This window comes from Canis lupus, chromosome 35 (assembly GCF_048164855.1).
Source record: "Canis lupus baileyi chromosome 35, mCanLup2.hap1, whole genome shotgun sequence".
Classification (NCBI taxonomy): domain Eukaryota; kingdom Metazoa; phylum Chordata; class Mammalia; order Carnivora; family Canidae; genus Canis; species Canis lupus.
In genome coordinates this window covers 12,917,769-12,938,810 of record NC_132872.1, presented here as the reverse complement: position 1 = coordinate 12,938,810, position 21,042 = coordinate 12,917,769, and the positions used below count along the sequence as shown (strand labels likewise).

Here is a 21,042-nt window from a genome sequence, read left to right as displayed (position 1 = left end):
TTAAGACCTTGCCTGCAGCTTTTGTTTGCTCACACATAACATACCACTGGAATCCAGTTAATGTTGAGACAAAATAAAATATTACCCCCATCCTATTCCACCTTTGGGGAGAGTGGGTTGTAAGCGCATAGATGTCTACTCTAGGGCTCCTCCTCAGGCACAGATTTTACCCTGCATACGGGGATGGGAAGAGGAGTTACTCCCTAATGTCCATTAGCCAACATCGTCTTCAATGGCAGCCACCCTACTCCCATTTATTAGTCGTGACTCTGTGTTGATTCTGTCTGCAGTGACATGCATGTGAGGCCACTCCTTTTGGGAAGGAAATAGGTCTGAGAATTGGATAATAGCCAGAAGGTGACAGGTAAGTGACTGGACCGGACTTAGGAGATACATCTAAGGAGAGATGCCTGGCTTCTCAGTACGGTGTCCCAAACCTCAGGCCCATTTCTAGCCAGGGAAGCTCATTCAGGGGAGGAGGGTCAGCCAGGATGTTTTCCCTCCACCCCAAAACTGTCTTTCTTGCCTTTCCTTGAAAGGATACTCTTTGCTTCCTTTACACACACAGCTAGAGCGAAGCCATTTTGTACTTGGAGCAAGATCCTGCTCATGGTTTTCCCATCCTAGCCTGAGCTCATTCTCTCTGTCCTGGTTAGGAAAGGGGCTAGGAGAAGCTGGAAGGTAGAGCACACTGTCCAGCTAAGTCGGGGGCAGCAGCAGGAGAGAGCCTTTTTTTTTTTGGAAAGTTTTCAGCACATGCTCTTCTTGGTCATGCTAATGAAGTGCAGGGGTGGGGATCATTTCACCTACACATTCCTGGTTATGAAAGAGAGAATGGATCCAGACAGAAACTTGTTTTCATTTGTCATTGCCTATCTTCGTCTCCAACTGGCAAGCTAGAATGGAGCTGGCACTCCGGCAACAGCAGCAGGGAGTCATAGCCTTTTCATAAATGCGTGGAGAAATAAGGCATTAGCAGGTACAGGGTACAATGGCTTCCGGTGGGGCCCAGGGATTTCATGGCTTTAAAAAAAGATCCTAGATTCTTCTTTTCCCCCCCATGCCAAATGATAGTCAGTCTTCCCAGTTGTTTCTCTATTGGCCCCCCTCTTATTCAAAACTGCCCAAATTCAAATAATCCCCCTTCATCTAGGCAAAAACATAAAAGGAAAAGACAGTCAATCAGGAATCTGCTTGATTAACGTCTCGGGAGAAAGCTAACGTGAGTCTTCAGGGATGAAAATAAATGGCTCTGAGCCTGGGCTGTGGTCCTAAGGCTGACCTTGGCGCTGCCTAAGTGAGGAAGGCAGAGGAGGGAATTGGAGCTCCCGTCCCAGTGTGATTACAGTTGTACCCTTAACAGGACATGGCGGTGGCTTTGGCATTCAATTATGTTTGCTCTGCGTGCGTGCATGCACTCACACACTCACACACACGGAGCTGGAATTGAAATCATCTCAAGTGAGAATTCTTGTGATGCATTTAAGGGCCTGCATTTGACAGGTTGCTACCTAGTTATGGACTAAAATCTCACCAGGCACCCCCATAGCTTATCGCCTGTCATTTCAAAACAAAGACATCCTGCTTCTCCTTTCTGTGTCACATCTCATCGACTCATTCTCGGCAGAATCTTACTTTCATTACAAGCTTGGTGCCACCTCCCTGACTTTCATCAGATGAGAACTTGAAAAAAAAAAAGAATAAAGAAAAAAAAATCCCGTTCCATGTTTTGACTTGGACTCTAGGTGTTATTCTCTCAGTCCAGCTTGAAAGAAAAGAGCCCACCCCACGAGGGGGCAGGCCCGCTTCCCTGTCTTCCGCCACCATTCAGTCTCTGAAGTGTGTGAAGAAGAGAGGAAGAGACAATTAACACTCAGCACCAATCTGCATTTCCTTTTTAGCTGCCATTTACACGCTGCTCAGGTTTTGAAAACCAGCATTTCATGCTACTCCCCAGAGAGCCAGCACCAGCTTCAGCAGGATCCATCTGCACAGCAGTCACATTGCTGAAATCTTCAGCCAACCCAGAATTCATTTATTTATTTTTTGAAAAATGAAAGAGAGGAAGAGAGAGAAAGAGAGAGAGAGGGAGAGGAGGGGAGAGAGAGAGAGAGAGAGAGAGAGAGAGAAAGAGAGCCAGTGAGCTGGGTGAAAAGAATAGATTCGAATCTGGTCCTATTTAATGCACATGCTTGACCAATCCCTGTGCTGGTCTAGGCAGGGGTGAGTCAGTGGAGTTTTTCTTTGATCATCTTCTAGATTAGTGTGAGCAGCGAGTGAATGAGCAAGAGCCCTGTGACAACAGGGGCTGACAGGCTGTGAGGGTTGAGGCAGGAAGGACACACTCGATAAGTTTCGGTGCAGCTCATCAGCCTGTGTGTCAGCACGCTCTTGCTGATGGGGAACAGCAGGGAGGAGAGCTGTACTGGGAAGTCACTGCTGGTGTGGGACAAGTTACAGGAAGCTTCTGGAGCAAGAGAATGTGTCATCAAGTCCTCAGGTCTGGCTGACTTGCTTTATTTCCTCCTGCCCCCAAAGGGTTGGGAATGGAGGCATAATGGCTTCGATAACCTTTGTTATTTTATCATTATTATTTTTTAAACTGAGTTCAGCACCACAGGAGGTCACAGAGTCAATGGTCACAGCTGGCTTTTAAAAAGGGGTTGAGTCATTTTGTGATTGGTAAACAGAGACTCAGCCTGAGATGAGGGCAATCAAATTTCCTGCTTCAAGGCATCAGTTGATCACTACAGGGGTCAGAAAGAAGTGTTTTTCTCATGCAAGTCCTGGCATGAATATCTAGGTGAATGCAAAGAAAAAAAAAAGTTAGCTTTTTTTTTTTTTTGAAGAGCAAGCAGGGCTGAAGAGCCCATCCTTATTTTAATAGACCAATGAATGTTCTGATTCTATCTAGCTCTGCTCAGATGGTGGTTGTGATTATAGTGTTACAGATGCATTTCCCATCCAAGCAGGGCAAGATGTCACCGTCTGCATGGGCCACATTTACCCATGGATGCGCACAGGTGTGCTCAGATGGGGAAAGAGACCTCAGGGCAGGTTTGGCGGCGGGGTGAACATATGGCAGTTGGGATAGAAACTGCTGAGTTCAAAAAAAAAAAAAATGACTCAGAAGAAACCCATAGTGATATATGGATGCAGTTACATGTCAGGCCAAACAAGATGTTCTCAGGATACAGAGTTTTTTGAATTTCATAATAATACAGATATGTAACTTGGGTTCACCTGCCAGACAGGGCAAAAATAAGGTTATAAAAAACAGCTTTTGTTCTTTGAGCTCTGCCCTTACTCGGTGGAACCTCCAGTCTTTCCTATTCTCCAACAGTTCTTGGAAACCCTGGTGGCAAGGATGTCCCTCTTTTGTTCTGACTCCATGCCATTAGAGTTAGACTGCATGGGTTCGAATCCCAAATTCATTCATTCAACATGCACTTAAAGGGAGTGCCCACTATGAACCTGGCACTATTCTAGAAGCTAAGAAAAATGCAGTCCAAGCTCTCCTTGTAATTTAGGTTCCAGTGAAGGGAACAAATATAAATAAATAAGCAACTGAATGTATAAGATACCAGATAGGGATAAATGCTATGGAGAAAAATACATTGGCATAGGGGGGTAGAGAGAACAGGTGGTGGAGGTAATGTTGGTTCGATGTTAGACCAATTAGGCAGTGAAGGGCTCACTTCTTTTTTTTTTTAATTGAAGTATAATTGACATACAATATCCTATTAGTTTCAGGTGTACATCACAGTGATTCAATATTTTTATACATTATGAAATGATCCCCACGATAAGTCTAGTTACCATCTGTCACCATACAAAGTTATTACGATATTACTGACTATATTCCCTATGCTGTACATTACATCCCTTCAACTTACTTATTTTATAACTGGAAGTTTGTACCTCTCAATCCCCTCAGTTACTTCACCAGGCCCCCAACTCCCCCCTACTCTGGGAGCCAGCAGTTTGTTTCCTGTAACTGTGAGTCTGTTTCTATTTGGTTAGTTCATTTGTTTTGTTTTTTAGATTCCACGTATAAATGAGATCATACGGTCTCTCTGTGTCTGACTTATTTCACCTACATAATACCCTCTAGGGTTGTCTATCCATGTTGTTGCAAATACAAAACTCACTTCTGCGGTGATACTTTAGTAGACACTGACAGGGACAAGTCCTGTGGGGTGGGGGGTGGGGGAAATGAATGGAAGAAGAGAGAGCAGTAGGCACAAAGCCATGGAGGCAGGAGTATGCTTGGTGTGTCCCAGGAACAGTGAGGAGGCCGGTTGACTACATGAGTGTGGATAGCAAAGGAGGGGTCTAGGCCAGACCTGTCACCCGAGGAATGACTGTAGCTAGAGGAAGGGAAAGATCTGAAACCCTGGGAAATGGCAACAGCTAAATGTTGAAGGAAACTGGAAGGAATAACTGCAGGAAACTGAGGTGGTCAACTGGTGAGAGCGTTGTTCTGAATAGAAGGATAAAAAGCATCTTAAGAAGGAAGGTGTGAACACCTGAGTCAAATACTACTGGCAGTTCCATTTGAATGAGAATTTACCACCACACTCAGCAATGGAAGGTCACTGGTGCCCTTGACAAGGGATGGAGGCAACAGAAGCCTACCTGGGATGTGTTCAAGAAAAAAATAGAAGGATGGGAGAGAGGGCATTAAGACAATCATTTTAGGGAGTTTAGTTGTAAGGGGGAACAGAAACGGAGTTAGCAGGTTGATTTAGATATGGAGTCAGAAGTTGTTTGTGATTGAAGAAATAACATCATGTTTGCAAATGGATCCTAAGACAAGGAAATTGGTACTAAAGCAACGTCCTTGGGTAGGAAGGCAGGAGGGGGTGGGATCTCGTGCAAAGTGGAGAAGAGTTGGCTTTAGACACCATACAGACAGTCCACCCAGAGCCACAAGAGGGCAGGGAAAGCACATGGGCAGAAATGCAGAAAGATGGGCAGGTGTGGCAGTAGAAACTCATTATTCCAGTTGCTGGAATAATGCTCCAGTTTCTCAGTGGAGTGGGAAGTGAAGTTACTAGCTGTGAGCTCCTGAAGGGAAAAAAAGGGTATTGGAGGTTTGGAGGGAGAAGAGGTGAAAGAGTCCTGGGAAGGTGAGTGGACGTGGGTGATAAGGTGGGCTGCCAGGGAGCGCGGGGTCCACGTGAGGTTTGTGGTAACAACCAAAGGGAGACCTGGCGGGGCGGTCGTTTTCTTCAGTTGCACTTGGCTGCCCTCATATAGACGTGGAGGAAGGGGACAGTTGGCTTGAACTCAGCTTTGGGTTTTACCAGCTGAGCACAATGAAGGGAAAGTGGGTGGAGATGGGTATACTCAGGGGGTGACACCATGACGGCCCATGAAAGTTGGGTAAGGAGCGCAGGAGGTCATGAAGGCGTGAGAGACAATGAAAGGTAGGTGCCAGCAACCATGGTTCGTAGGTCCTGGTGTGGCCCAAAAACTGTTGGGGCTGGGACGCTGGAAAGGATGAGCTGGAAAGAGTAGAGGCCGTGGTCCGAGAGGGGGGTCTGAAACAGTACAGTTGCAGTTGTAGTTGGTGGTGATGTCTAGGCAGCGGCAGGAACTTGGGGGGGGGCGCCTGCTGACTTGGGGTAGAACAGAATCAGCTTCCTGTTGTAGTGTACATGGTGGCGCTCCCCGAAGCCCAACGCTGTGGAGTCTGGTTGGATGTTGAAAGCACCAAGAATTGTGATAGAAGTGGCTTTGGAAAGAGTCCAACTAAACTAGAATCTTCCAAGACTAAGTGGGAGGGATGCAGAGGTGCGGAGAAAGGAGAGAGAGGGACAGTAAAGAGGAAGTCTGGCTCGCCACAGGGCTGGAGAGGAATGGAAGCGAAGACGACTCCGTCTGGGGGGCAGCTGGTCCTCCACCTGTTGGTTATGTGACTCGGGGGGAGTTACTTGACCTCGTTGTGCCTTGGTTCTGTCAGATGGAAAACGGAGACGGTAGCTGTGCCTCCCTCGCAGGGACGTTCTGAGGGTTTGATGAGGACGCAGGAGATGTGCCTGTCACAGGTCGCGGCCCAGCGCCGCTGGCTTGTCTGCTTTTCAACGGAGGCGGTTTTATCAGCTTCAATATGGGTCAGCGGAGCTCTTGTGTTTTGAAGGGACGGAATGAGTCGTTGGCAGGTGCTGAGGAGCCGCTCGCGGAAGGTGAGGTGCGGGCCTGAGCCGTGAGGGCCGCAGCGCCCGGAGGAGGGTGAGCGGAGCAGGCCTGCAGCCAAGACGGAGCAAGTAACCACGTAGACGGCTGAGAGGCTTGACAGAAGAAATGGAAGTAAAACATGTTGCTAATCAGAGCCACGACGAGGGCCGCCTGGAGGCTCTATTGGTAATTGATGTGCCTCTGACAATAATTAGAAACAATTTCTGGGGACTTACAGGATAGAGTCACCTCGTGATATTATTTACCATGGAGAGTAGTGTCTGGAGTGAAAATGGATGTTATTGTTTCCTCAGAACACATTAGAAGGTGACTTCATGGTGAATAGATTTTTCAAGATATGTGACATTCACTGACTTTCTGTTTAACTCCTCTTAGTCACAGAGGCCATTACCGTAATGACAGTCCCTGGATTTATCTCTGGTAATGGCAGGAGACATGTGGGCGATAAGGCGTCCCCGTGTGGGCCCCCGAGTCCCTGAGAACCTGAGGGGTTCTGGGGGCGCAGGCGCCCAGAGAACAGCTTCCGTCCAACAGTGACTCACCCACAGAGGCCGAGGGGCGGGATTGACACGGACCCCATCGCCTTTCTCTAAAGTGAGCTTTATTTTATGCTACTTGGGATTAAGTGTGATAATGTATGTAAAGTGTCAGGGCTTGGCACATAGCAAGCACTCGGAAAGCGTTGGCTCATTAGTTATTATTTTCTTGGGTTCGTTCTTCTGATAAGACTTAGAGGCCGCTCGTATGTGGCACGCTCCCAGCCCTGGGGATGTGGGGGGGAGAGAGCCCAGAGAGGGTCAGTGGCCCTATAGGGCCGTGGAACTAGTGGGTTATATGCCCCTTGGGACACCCGAGGTTCAGTGGCGGGAGTTTTTCCTTGAGTGGACTGGTTTAGGCCTGTGGGCAGGATGCCAAGTGGCAGTTCACCAGCAGGGGTGTTACCTAAGGGTTTGAAGTAAAAACTTTGTAGATCAGATAATATGCATTTGCCTTCTGCCCCCGTGTGCCGGTAGCTCAGTGAGCACTGATGTGCCCCCCAGGGAGGGAGACACGGACTGGGTATAAAACTAGCCTCCAGGCTAGAGGGTCCAGCCCAGGTCACCGGGGTGGGGAACAATAATAAAGCCTTGTTGAGGTCCAAGCCCGACAGACGGTTCTCAAGAGGAGTGCTATTGGCATTTGTGTGTGTGTGTGTGACAATTCTTCAATGAGTAGGCCTGCCCCAAGCAATGCAGGATATACGTACCTGAGGCCCCTGCCTCAGTCCTGTCAGTAGAGCGTCTTACCTCAGCAGTGCAGCAATAACCAAAAGGTCTCCCAACCTCCCCAGGTTGGGAAGGGCAGTATGAGGAACGACGATGAGCTTGGACTATCCTCCCTGCCCATGGCCCTGCACAGCAGCCAGCTGGCCAGCCGCCTGACCTCAGCCCCGTCACCCTGATCCGGGTTCTGAAGTGGGGGAGCCCGGCAGAGTGACTTCTCAGAGTCGAACAAGTATTTAAAGATTACGGTCCTGACTGTCCCCCTCCTTGGAGATGTGCCCTCCTCGGAAAGGGTTGTGTTAGTCACACTGCTCCAGCCATGCAGAAGTGTCCCGCTTCATTGCATACCACCGGCAGAGGGGGATTGGATCTAAGGCTAATGGAGCTTAAGATTCGGAACCTCTTCCAAGGCTTGTGTGTGAAAGGAACTTGATAAGATCCCCAAATTTGAAACTATCGTAAAATTTTATATGACACTACCAGTAACGCCTCACTTCAGAAGTTTGGCTGTGGAAGGATATTAAGAATAGCTGATTATTAGGTCTGTGGGTGCAGGCACTCTACACCAGGTGCTTTCAACAGTTCTGTGTTTTCTTTTTCTCCTTACCCCTAATTTATAACTGAGGGAGTTCAGGTGCAGAGAGGCTAATGCCTTGCTTGAGATCACACAGCCAAACAGGGTTAGAGCCAAGATTCAAACCCCTAACTTTCTGAGTCCAGAGTCCTATGCTCTCTGCATTTGGCTACACTGCCTTTCAGGCGGGAGGAATAACTAATATCAGGAGGTGTGTGTCTAGTAAAGGGGATTATGTTTGTTGGAAAAGTGGGCATCCCGGCTTTGGCTGACGGCAGAGGGCCCCTGAGGAGAGGGGCTTTTGGCGGGCAGGGTGGGGAGTAGGAGCAGGTTAAGAGGAAAAGTGTGGGGGTGACAGCCCTCAGGAGGGAACTTGGAAGGGTCTGACCAGGTCCAACTTAATCTGGAAGTTATTGTTTCTGAAAGAACAGTGCCCTTCTCTCACTGGTCAGAGGCCAGGGGTCCTTGGATTTGACGGCTCTGGAGCAAACATGCAGGCAGGGCAGACAGGCAGGAGAATCAGTGGTGAGCATTCGCCGAGGAAATTGCAGGGAGCAGACATTAAGGGGACCTGTTGGCAAAGATTTGGTATTTGAAATAAATGTTGGGCACGTATGGGTATCAAGGAGGTGCATTTTCAGAAAACAATAAGTCACAGACACAAGACATCCATACCTTAGTGTGGACTCATGTGGGGGCAAGAGCAGTGCCCAGTGGAGAAGAGAATTCTAGAGAGGCCAGAAAGAGACATATTCTCTTAGCCAGAGCAAGGGAGGGCATTTCTCCAGTGGTTTCTTAGTGAGAAAGAGTTTGAGATGTGCATGAGGAACCCCTTTCATGTCACTCATCCAGCGTCGTAGACGATGCTTAGCCCAGCTTCATGTGATTCTCATTAGCTAATATAGCTTCATTCTCATCAACCCTCTCTTTGCCGTCATCAAGTCAAGAATTAAAGATCCACTGAGTAATCTGACAATTAGCAAAATGAAAAGCGCACATGTTCTGTGAGCCCCTTGTTGGAATGTATCTTACGGAACTACTAGCACGGGTACATAAAGATATATGGACAAAGGTATTTATTATATAGGACTGGCTGAAGACATTGTGGGTCAGCAGACAGTGGATTACTATGCAGTCATTAAAAAGGGCTTGAATAGATGTTATATTGAGAAAGTGCGCAGAATAATCTTATTGTGTAATGTGCAAGTGTGGTCTTACTCTTATTTAAAAATTGCTGTATGTATATACCTACACATATTTGTGTAAACATTAAAGAAAAAAGTCTGGGAAGACAGTGGATACCTTTGAGAGCTAAAGTTAGAGATAAGCAGGAATTTTCAGTTTTTACTTTGCATCATTCCCCCAAAAGGTAGAAGTAGTGGGTTTGTGGGTGATTTTTATTTCCTTTTTGTACCTTTTCAATATCTTTCCAAGTTCCCCATAATGGATCTATGTTGCTGTCACGGTCAAGCTTCCTTTCTGCCTGGGAAGCAGCACGGCATATGCAGCAGCTCTACCATATGTAGAAAGAAGCTAAGCATATGGCTGTGGAGTCAGAACACCTGAGTTCACATCCCGTGCAGTGGCTGGAGACCATGAATGGATGAAATCATCCACTCCCTGTGTCATGGTTGCCTCATTTGCAACACAGAGACAGTCACACAGAGATAGTTTGGACCCCATGAGGTTGTTGGGAGGATTCAGCCTTCGTGCAGAGGGTACGGTCATGATTTAGGAATTGTTGAGTGTGGACCTCCTTACAGGAAACAATTGAGCTCAGGGGCATAGGTAGGTAGATTGATGTTGAGCAAAGGACTATGCTTTGCTGTTTCCATCTAGGATTGGAGGGACAGGACCCACCAGGAGGCAGAAACACCAGTGGGGATATGAGAATAGTGTCAGGACCCTGCTCAGGGTGCTTTTCCTCTCTCAGTGGAACCACAGGGAAAAGGTCCAGAATAACCCTTCAATTTGAGTTCTTGCCCATCTTTCTTGAGGTCCAGTGAGCTTTCTCTGTCCTTCTACAGACATCACTTCTACCTGACTTCTTGGGACTGGAGTATGAATGTCTTAGGAGGGGACTTGCCTCACCCTCCCTGCTGGGAGGCAGGGAGATAAGGGAGCCCACCCTTTGCCGAGATCTACAATGCCCTGAGCAAATCTAGGCAGGTTGCACCTGTTACCCGATCTTTCCTCAACTTTCTTCCTTCTGCAGCTTGAACAAATGATCAGTCACGGGGAGCTGGGTTCTGCCCATGGTGGAAATTGGTTTCTCAGAATTGACTGTTGGGCTCTAAAATCATGGACACCGAAAATAACTCATGGCCACATTTGTGATTCCTTTTCAGATAAATCACAAGCCAGACACATCTAGTATGTTTGAAAGTTGCAGTGGCCACTGCAGATCTCAGCATATTTAGGTTCTCTGACTTGGCTGGTTAATGAAACAGGCCTCCAAGTCACTGAAAATGGTCATCTGGAGGCTGTATAAGGACAACTACACACTGAAACTCCCCCCCCCCGCCCCCCGCCCAAGTATGTGGAAGTTTCATGTCTGAGAGCACCCTGTTGGTAGGTGAGACTATAGCTATGCCAGTTTACCTCTTGAGATCCCCAGCAGCTCTGAGAATACGGGGGAAAGCATAGATGGCCAAGATGCCTCACAGTCTGGCCCCAGTCATTACAGCTCAGCCTCACCTCCTACCAATCTCCTTTCCCTGCATTTTGCCCCCTGCCTCCCAAGCTCTCTGCTTGTCTCTGACACCCAAGACATGTTTCTCTCTCCAAGCTAGCTCACGCGCTCCCATCCAGTGTTTTTGTATTGCTTCTCTAATTGGCTAATTCCAGTGCCTTCAGAATGACCCAAATTCAACTATAATCTGCTATAAATGTCTTCCTAGAGCCTTCCACATAGAATTGATTGCCTCCACCTTGGTGTTTCCTAAGACTTGGTTCATACGTATCTGTCCTATTTTCTTTTTTCTTTTAGTAACATTTTGCTTACTTATTATTTGCCTTTATTATCTATACTTACTTCACTTATTGTGGTGGGTTATCTACTTGATTAGTAGCCCTCAAACCTCGGTGGGCAAAAGAATTTAAAAGCAGCAACAACAATTATTGGACACTATAATGTGCAGGTCCAGGATTGGTAAAATAGTGGACTATCCAACAGACTGGTCACAGAATGTATTTTTTGTTAGTGTGTTCCCTCTTCCAGATGAGACCTCTGTTTCTGTAGCTCCACTGTAGACCCTGGGAATCTGCATGTACTAATTACAACCCTGGGTGATTCTGATTTAAATGGCTGGAGACACACTCTTTGGGTAACAGTATAGTAAGCCTACAGCTTATATGAATGTAATGAATATCATTTATAATATTGCCGTAGAATAAATTTGAATCCAAGTGCTTTGAGCCTGGTGTGTGAGAACCAGCCACTTAGTAAAGTTAATTAACCATCTAGGACCCTCATCTCTATAATGGTAGTTTGTGGTTCTCTTCTAGTCTTTGAATAAATGGTATAATATTTCCTAGACAAGGATAGTGGTGAACCTAATTCTGCAATACATGGGAAAATGTGCGAGGTGCTATAATTGCAGAATAAAGAAAGTGCTATTGGGCAACAGAAGAGGGAGAAATTAATTTTGACTGGGATAATTAATTTATAGCTAGCAGTTGAATGAAATGCCAAAAGCAAACAAACATACACAGGTGTTCAGGATTGTTTTTCTGACACCATTTGCTATTCATTTGTGTATTGCTTGCTATGAACAGGAACATGGGTGTAACTGGAGATCTGTGAATGCCAATCTTCAAGACAAGGAGCTGCCAAGGAGGGCTTTGATATGGCCAAAGAATTTTATTTTGCATTTCAGAAATCTCATTACAATTATGCTTTAATAGACAATAGTGAGATATATTCAATTCCCAGCCCAAGAAAATCATAACATGGAGAGAAGGCTCTGTAGAGGTTACACAATAACTGACCTTTGTGGAATTTTGACATCTTTCAGAGGAAGCATGAAATTATACAATTTTTATACGATTGATCAATTCCAGAATAGTCTATTTGTCCAAATAGTGGACTTTTGGTAATTCTCTCTCTCCTTATAGTAGTGCTTTGTAGATTGGCTGAGGATTTATTTAGAGATCTAGGGAAAGCCCCTTGGAATTTAGCTAGAAACACCATGTTAACATAACATTTATATATTCATTAAGAACTTCTGAACTATTTGTTGAGCACCTACTATGTACCAAGCATAGTGTTCAGCACTAGGAGTTAATACTCCATGAAATGGGCCCTGAACTTACTCTCATGTGGATACCTTCTAGTAGGAGTTACAGAGGAGTGGACAGGTAATTTTAACCCAATGTGACAAACTCTACCTTGGAGTGGATATAGAGTGCTATGGGCACATAAGAGGGATATCAATTTACATTTGAAGTGATTCGTTAAAGTAGTTTGAGACTTTGTTTCATGGCCTAAGAAGTAGGGGTAACAAGGTGTTTGGGAGGGCCCATAAGCTGACTCATGGGACAAACAGAGTGCAGAGTCTGTAAATAGGGACAGCAAAAAAGGCAATTAGAGTCAACAATTTAAGGACTGGCCTCTGAGTGATCGTTCCTGGGAATGATCCTTTAGTTTGGTGTAAGGCTGGACATGGGTTGCTGTGTGGCATGGTGTCTTTAGGGTGTTGCCCAGCGACTGATGCTTACAGATGGGAAATTGCCTGGGCCTGGAACAAGGTCAGGTAGACTGAATAAATCTGTACCTGGTGTCCCAGGGATTTACAGTCACTCTTTGAGCTTTCTATTGGTGAATTCAGCTTCATACAACAGAAACCACTCTAGTGAATTTAAGCAGAAATATTACCAGATACTAATATCACTGGATACTGGTTAGAAGAGCTGGTTCTAGGCTGAGCTTCCAAAAACACTTCCAGATTCCAAAGTCATACAAACCTCAGCCATAATTCAAGCAGTTGCATTTCTGCTGCAGGAGGACCCTGAATTATAGGGGGCTGCTGACTACAGGTTATGCTGCCTCTGCCTCAGCCCATGCCAGCAACTGAATGGGTGCTTTCAATCTTCCTCATTTCAAGTTTATATGGTGAAACAGGAGTCTTTATGGAATCCCACCTGTAAGGCAGTTTGGGAAATGTAGTTTTTGGCTTTCTGGACTCTTCAGCACAGGAAGGCACAGTAGGAGGGGGTTAGAATAAATTTGGAGCAAGCTAATTACAGTATCTCCTACAGTATACTCCTGGGTGTGTATGCCTCCAAGGTCTAATCAAGTACAATGGGGAGATTTGAAGCCAAAGAACATACCCAATTCCCATCATTTTAATTAAAAGGGTGGGGATGGAATATTGGATCCTTCTGGCCCTGAAGGGTCAGGGATTTGGGTACCTTTTCAAGGACTGTGGGACTTGGAGAAGGATAGCCATGGAGCTGATGAGGATGTGAGAGGAAGGGCCAGGCACAGCCAACAGAGTACAGTGAGAGATGAATGAGGAGTAATGGAGGTACAGAATTCAGAGGGGTAGCTGAGCCTCAGAGGCCAGAGAAAGCAGTTGAAATTCCAAGAGCAGGAATTCAGGAATGGCTCTTGGTTTTTCTAATTGTGCTAGAAGTTGATTTATTACTGAGTTAATTAGGAGGGCATATGCATACTGCCCAGTGTCCTCCCAACTTTCTAGTCACTCAGTCGTTGACTTAAGCCTCAAGATTTCTTGAGATTGCTTCACCGAGCAGCTTTCCTCTGAGATAGGCTTTGTCTTCCCCAGTGGGATTGGATCATGAGTTTTACCTGCAAGCTCAGTCTGAACCAGATCCTGAGCCAACTGTGGCAGAGGCAGGAGGTAAAAGAATTCCAGCATCATCATTCAAGAAGATTCAGAGTGAAAACTAGATGCCAACAGACCTGGCTTGTAGACCACCATGGGTTAATTCCCTTTATTCACTCACTTAACCATTACCTATTGAGCCTCTTATGCAGCAGGCATGTGCACAGTCTGCAGGGTGACATAATGGCAAGCAGTCTGAAAGATGAGTCAGACTCTATTAGGTGGAGAAGTGATGGAAGAGCATATCCTGCAAGAGAGAGCAGGATGTGCACAAGCCTTGTTGCTGAAGTAGAAGTAACGAAATGCAGCGTGGCTGGGTAGATGGGTAGGGGCCGGACAGGTATGGCTTTATTGGCTCTGTTAGGGACTTTTACCTTCTCCTAAAGGTATAGGGAAACCATTGAAAAGGGTTTTAGTTGGGAAGATGGATTAGATGATGCTTTATTATCAGTCCCATACTTGCTTTCTTGAGGGATTGATAAGATGGGGAGGGGCTAAAGTTGATATAGGGAGATCATGTGGAAAGCTTTGCAGTCATCGTGAAGCTAAGAAATCATAATCAGACAGAGGGTGGTGATGGTGAGGAAGAGACATTTCGATAGAGGAGGAAGAAAACAATATAAGAAAGGGACAGTTTTGTTCTTTTCTCTCTAGTCACTTCAAACACTATTTTCACTTTTAGACGTGGTTTTCTTTTTTCATATTTATCTTTTCAACTTGTACACTAGCATAAGAAAATCAAAAGGCATAGATTCATTTAAGAAATGTCACATCACAATATGGATATGCTTACATATAATCCATGCCAAAGACTTTGGAGTGGTATATAGTCTGTATTATATACAATGCCATGGTTAAGAGCATGGATTTTGCAGACAGAGTATTAGCTATGTGACCTCAGATGGGCTATTTCACCTTTCTAAGCTTCAGATTCAGTGTCTATAAAATGAGGCTTAATAGTACCAAACTCAGTGGGTTGCTCTGAGAATTAAATGAGATAATCCATATATAAAGGCACTAGCATAGAGCCTGGTGTAATTAAAATGCTCAATGAATGTTAACCAGCATTGTTATTCATAGATATTATCTGACCAGCCTCCACACAGTTGGCTGATGGTCCTGCAGGCCTTCAGAGTCACCGCAGAGCACTGTACAAAGATATTATTGCAAGACAGGCTTATGCACAGATTGCAAGGACTCTAAAAAGGTTTAGGATATTCTTTAATTCTGCTGTTCTCTCCTAAAGCCAGGTTCTGTCTCTGGGACCGTAGAACCTGTTGGAGAAGCATTGCATGGTAGGATGCATGGGAGGATAGGGAGGAGTGAGGGAAAAGTATTGATGAGAAGGGAGACTATGATGTGGGACACAGGATTTCTGCTCCTTTTGGGTAATGTTGGTAATAGTTTCATTGTGGCTCATTTTGGTGTAAAGCTCCGATCTGTTTTCTCAGTCCTCATTCATTGACCACTCACAGTGTGCCAAGCACTGTTACAGGTATTCGGGATATTTCCACGAACACAATCTCAGCTTCTGTAGAGCTTAAATTTTGCTGGGCTATCTTTCTTGTCAGCCAATTTTATTCTCCTGGACGTCTCAGTTGGCCCTAACTTCTTCCTCCATGATAGGAATGAAAGGGAGGGGAACAATAGAGAAGTTCATCACTCTGAAGAACACTCCTCTTATCAGTCTTCAAAGTATCTGTGAGTATGTATTGTCACAGATGAAGACAATGAGGCTGAGAGCTTAAGTGATTTTCCCAAATGGAGGAGGGATTCAGGATTTGGACTTTGCATGCCATTTTTTATTTCTGTTTTTCATAAACTGGGAGTTATTTGCTCAACTGCAAATAAGTAAATTTAATGACATTAGCCCAGTTAGTTTGTTGGTGGTGCTTGGAGTTCCCAGTTAATAGATTTTATGGTGAGTACACTTTTAGATACAGTTGTCTGAAATGGCATACGACATAGCTTAGTGGTTCCCAGTTGCTAAATCCGTGGAGCAATGATGGTCTATGACAAAGTTGTCATCAATCTCAGCAAAATGCAAAATAAATTTAAGTTAAAAGCTGTTTCCCTCATAATGTCTTCTCAACTTATTTTTTATGAGATGATGAAAGTAAAAGGTAGTTAGGCATTTTTTAAAAATAAATTCAACTTGCCAACATATAGTATAATACCCAGTGCTCAACACATTACATTTGTTTTTTAAATTATTATTTTACAAAATAAAAAACTGGTGAGCCTATGTGTGTCAATTCATCTTTTGTTACAATTTACTGTTTGGTAAATTCAAAAGGTTGGGGGAACATGATTTAGCTAATGAAATGAATAATGAAGCCCTGTTTCTGGCAGTATGAAATACTAGGTGTTAAAAAAAAAGGTCTCTCAGTGCAAAATGCCTAAAAAGAACGTAAAATTAGAAGAATTATATATTTAAAAAATGCCTAGTTGTATTGGCAAGAAAGGAAAATTCTCTCTTTTTTTTTTTTTTTTTTTTTTTAAGAAAGGAAAATTCTTAAGAGTCCAAAAATGACAGGAAAGCACAAATCAGAGAAAACTACATTTGGGAAAGACAAGACTCAAGGTGTGTGTAATGTGGGAAATAGGGTCAAAGACTTTTGCCTAAAGCCAGAGCTCCCAAAAGGTGCTATCCTTGGTGAAAAGAGGAAGTAGGGAAAAAAGTGCCCCTTAGGGGAAGCCCAGTAAATATAACTGCCTGTCTTACCTTTGGGATGCTAGGAAGGATAAATTTCTCTTGAGGAATTCATAACCATGAGTCATTCTCTTTGGATTTAAGCTAGAATCCCCATTACTAATATGAACTGAAAAATCCCAAGCTGAGAATCCAAAATAGTCTGTTAGGTAGTGTCTCCAGGGGCCTGATAGGAGCAAGTAAATTTTCTCTGAAGGTGTGCATCTTGATTTCAGGCCTTAAAGAATTCCTACAGATATAATTCCAATTAACATTAGCTCAGAATTAAAAATCACAAAATATATGAGGAAATAAGACGTCCTGGTTTGAAATCAAAAGAACCATCAAGAAACAAAATCAGAAGTTTAATCAAAATTTCAGATATTAGAAATGTTGGATATAAAATATAAAAGAGGTATTAAAAGTGTAAGAAATTAGCAACTATATATTTTGAAAAAGAACCAATTAGGGCTTGTATAAATGAAAAATATAACCACTGGCATTTTACTTACACAGGTGAAGAGAGAATTAGTGAACTGGGAGATAGATATGAAATAACTACTCTGAAAGCAAAGAAGGATGAGGTTGAAAATAAGGGAGATAGGGTAAGAGAAAGAAAAGAGTAAGAAGGTACAATATACATTTGAGAATTATGGAAAGTAATAATAGAGTAATAGAGGTAATGAAGGAGATGCATGCCCAACGTTATAATGAAGGAAACATTTCCAGAATTGATGAAATAGAGGAACCTTTAGATTCAGAAATCCCTATAAATACCAAACATGATAAACTGGAGAGCCCCATCTAGACCTACTATATTGAAGCTGTAGAATATAAAGATAAATAGATCTGGAAAAAGCTACAGAAAAGAGAAAAGCTATGAAAGAATGCTAATATGTTGATAGCTGGCAGCAGCAGCTATGGAAATCAAAGAAGAGACAGACATTCACAATCCTTCATTGAAAAGTCAGTAAGAAGCCAAAGGTAATATCTAACGAATTAGCTCTTCAAAAGGCTTAGATTGTCTTAGCCTTAAGAAAACACATTTTTACCTATAACTGGAATGAATTGGCCCACAAATTTGAAATACAGAACTTTTCCCCCCTATATTTTCACATAGCCACTTGATCACTCACATGTCCCATGTGCTTCATTACCGTGGAGCTCAGTGTCTTGCTTTGAGGGTTCCCATGTCCCTTAAATTGAGTTGTCTAAGAACACTGGATACTTATACTCCAAAGGGGATTAGTCCTAAAGTCAGATGTAGAGGGAAATGAAATTTGGTCAGTTTACACCCGCTGTGCAGTAACTTGTTCACTGCTGTATGTTATGTACTGCCGTTGAATTTGGCCCTGAAAATTTCTGTGGCTATTTTTCCATTACAAGGACATTTTGATGAGTTCAGATCATTGCATAATCACTTTTGCTTATAACTTTCTTGAGTGACAATCATAACCTCCTGGAAAACAGTGGGTCACCCTGACTACCATCACCACCACCACCATTCTCAGATGCAAAATTACTGTCCTTATTTCTCAGGGTGGCCACCTTCCTTCTCAGGGTGGAGGCAGAGTTTTAAAACCGTAGGAAATACCAAAGATCTTGTATTCATCTCTCCCAAGGCCATGACACCTGCTTAGTCTACCCTTATATGACCAGGGGGACTACTCGATGATCTTCACGGTATCTTCTCCAGGTGATCTTTTCTCCTCTGTTACAGACTGTGCATGTCCCCTTGAAATCCATGTTGAACTCTAACCCCCAGGGTGATGATATTTGGAAGTGACGATTTTGGAGGTAATTAGGTCATGAGTGTGGAAGCCTCATGAATGGGATTGGTTCTCTGGTAAAAGAAACCCATGAGGGCTCCCTTGTTCCTCCCACCATGTGAGGGCACAGTGAGAAGACAACTGTCTGTGAACAAGGAAATGGTTTTCACCAGGCACCCAATCTGCTGGGACTTTGATCTTGGACTTGCCAGCTTCCAGAACTGTGAGAAATAGATTTCTGTTGTTTATAAGCCACCTAGTTTATGGTATTTTGGTATTGTAACCTGGACTAAGACATTCTTCTAAAGGAAAAGGTCACTTGGCTTCTCATTCACAGTCCACTTTCAGCGACTGACCCCAAATGGGTAGGATCCACTTGTACCATGCTGTAGCTGCCAACTTCTCCTGTTAGAAGAGAACAAAACTCACAGTTTCTGGTGGGACAACTCTGTCAGGCAAACTACAATTTGCCTGGACAGACTTTTACCTGTGGGTTACAGGTATGCTTGTGTGAAAATCTCACTCTCTCCTTTCCTCTTCTTTCTTAAAAGATTTATTTATTTATTTACTTGAGAGAGGAGAGACAGAGACAGAGAGAATGAGTGCTAAGAGAGAGAGGGAGAAGCAGACATCCTGCTGAGCACAGAGCCCAACACGGGGCTCGATCTCAGGACCCTGGGATCATGACCTGAGCCGAAGGCAGACACTTAACTGACTGAGCCACCCAGACGCCCCATCCTTATTTCTAAACAAGGGAAGTATGTCCGATGGTTCATGATTCTCAGTTCATGATTCTCAATGCATGATGTTAACAAATATTCAAATATGTTGTGGGGGCGGCTGCAGACAAATCTTAAGATTATATTAAATCATTAGATATCAAACTCGTGTTCTTTTCTGGAAAAAAGGTCTGATTGCTTGGCATGAATATTATGTTGGACAGAAGCAGCCATGCTTCTCTCCATTCAGAAAACTGACCTGTATCATGAGGACTGAAAGTAAATCCAGTACACCTAACCACATTCATTCTGCAGCAAACATCTAGAACCAGCTGTGGCCAGTACACGTGTCTTTATGTTTGTGTGTATATGTGTGTATATACACAGGATACACTGACATTACTAGCAATCAGAGTACTTCCCTTGTGATCAGCTCCAAGGAGATTAAAACCTGACACCTAAAACGTAACCACTTGTAAAAGGACATTTTATTTTTTATTTTATATTTTTAAAAGATTTTATTTATTCATGAGAGACACACAGAGGCAGAGACACAGGCAGAGGGAGAAGCAGACTCTCTGTGGGGAGCCCCATGGAGGACTGGATCCTGGGACTCCGGGATCACGCCCTGAGCCAAAGGCAGACGCTCAACCACTGAGCCACCCAGGTGCCCCAAGTTACCAGGATTTTAAAGAAAAATGAGTGTTTGTTATTTGTTGAAGAGTAGCCTATGCTGAGCTCTCATTTTTTTTTTACATGTTATTCTACATACGTCTGGTCTCAATGTTTTTAAACTTCCTTATCATTTATTAGATATTGTCAAATAGCTCTGAATCTTTGATTTGGTTTTTTTTTTTTTAAGGCATAATAACACCAGAACTTTGAAACATCCTGTAAAATCCATGCCTCATAAGAAATAATAGGAGTCACTTTTATTGCAAGGCACCATTTTGATTAAAATATTTGAAACATTAGTACAAAAATAATACACGTTCTTTATTTAAAAACTTGCAAACAATGTTTAAATGTATAAAGTAAAAACTGCAAGTTCCCTATATCCATGATCCACCCCACTTCCCACTGAGAGCCACTGTTAACAGTGTTATGTTTCTCCTTCCAGATCTAATTTCATTTCCTGCAACTTGCTTTTTTACCTAACACTGTATCTGGGAGATATTCTAACCTCAATACACACAGAGATATTTTATCCTTCCATGGTATTTCATAGAACAGATGTGCCATAATTTATTTCTTTACTGATAGACATTTAGGTTGTTTTCACTGTTTCATATATAAAAACACATTTTTGGCAGTTATTTTTGTACACATATCTCTGCACATTTGTCAGAATATTTCTCTTGACTAGATTTCTAGAAATTGCATTAATATGTCAAAGGATCTCCATGCATGTTTCACATTTTAATACATTGTATTCATTTAAACATTTTTTTAAAAATTTCTTTCTGAGTTTTTCATTAGTTTAAGGTAGCTATATTTTTTGTTTGTTTAACCAGCTCCAGTGTAACCTCTAGAAAACTGCTGACATTGTTTTGGAGAAGCCCCTCTACAGAGGACGAAAGAAGCTGAGAAACCATGAGGGAAAGACTGCAAGCTCACTTGTGAAAGCCACGTAGCTCCAGTGTCCCTGGGTGTTCAAAACCACATGAAGAACTACTGTTTTAAAAATTAAAACCTTCCATAGTCTTAAATGATGCATTAAGATGTGCCTATTCATATGTAGATCCTCATCTCCTTAAATATAAAATAATCTTACGTGGCAGTACTTTTAATATTCTAACTTCTTACAAACTTCATATTTCTCATATAGACTTATGCTCATTAAGACTAAAGACAATGTTTTGCAATAAAGAGTGCTTTCAACAAATCTTTGTAGAGCTGCTCTCAACAGTCCAACTCCCCTGTCACTAGACATGAGTGAACACAAATATCAAGCACAAAGAAAGGGGCAAAGC

General features: G+C 43.5%; 1 protein-coding gene across 1 annotated transcript in view; it reads left to right on the top strand.

Annotated features, from left to right (window-relative positions):
* The window catches only part of QTRT2 (queuine tRNA-ribosyltransferase accessory subunit 2), a 144,624-nt gene extending 123,816 nt beyond the window's left edge, over positions 1 to 20,808 (top strand). The window contains exon 12 of the transcript XR_012024224.1: positions 20,584 to 20,808. The gene's annotated coding sequence lies outside the window, so the exon portion shown is untranslated. The remainder of the gene's footprint in view (positions 1 to 20,583) is intronic.
* The last annotated feature ends 234 nt before the right edge of the window (positions 20,809 to 21,042 follow it).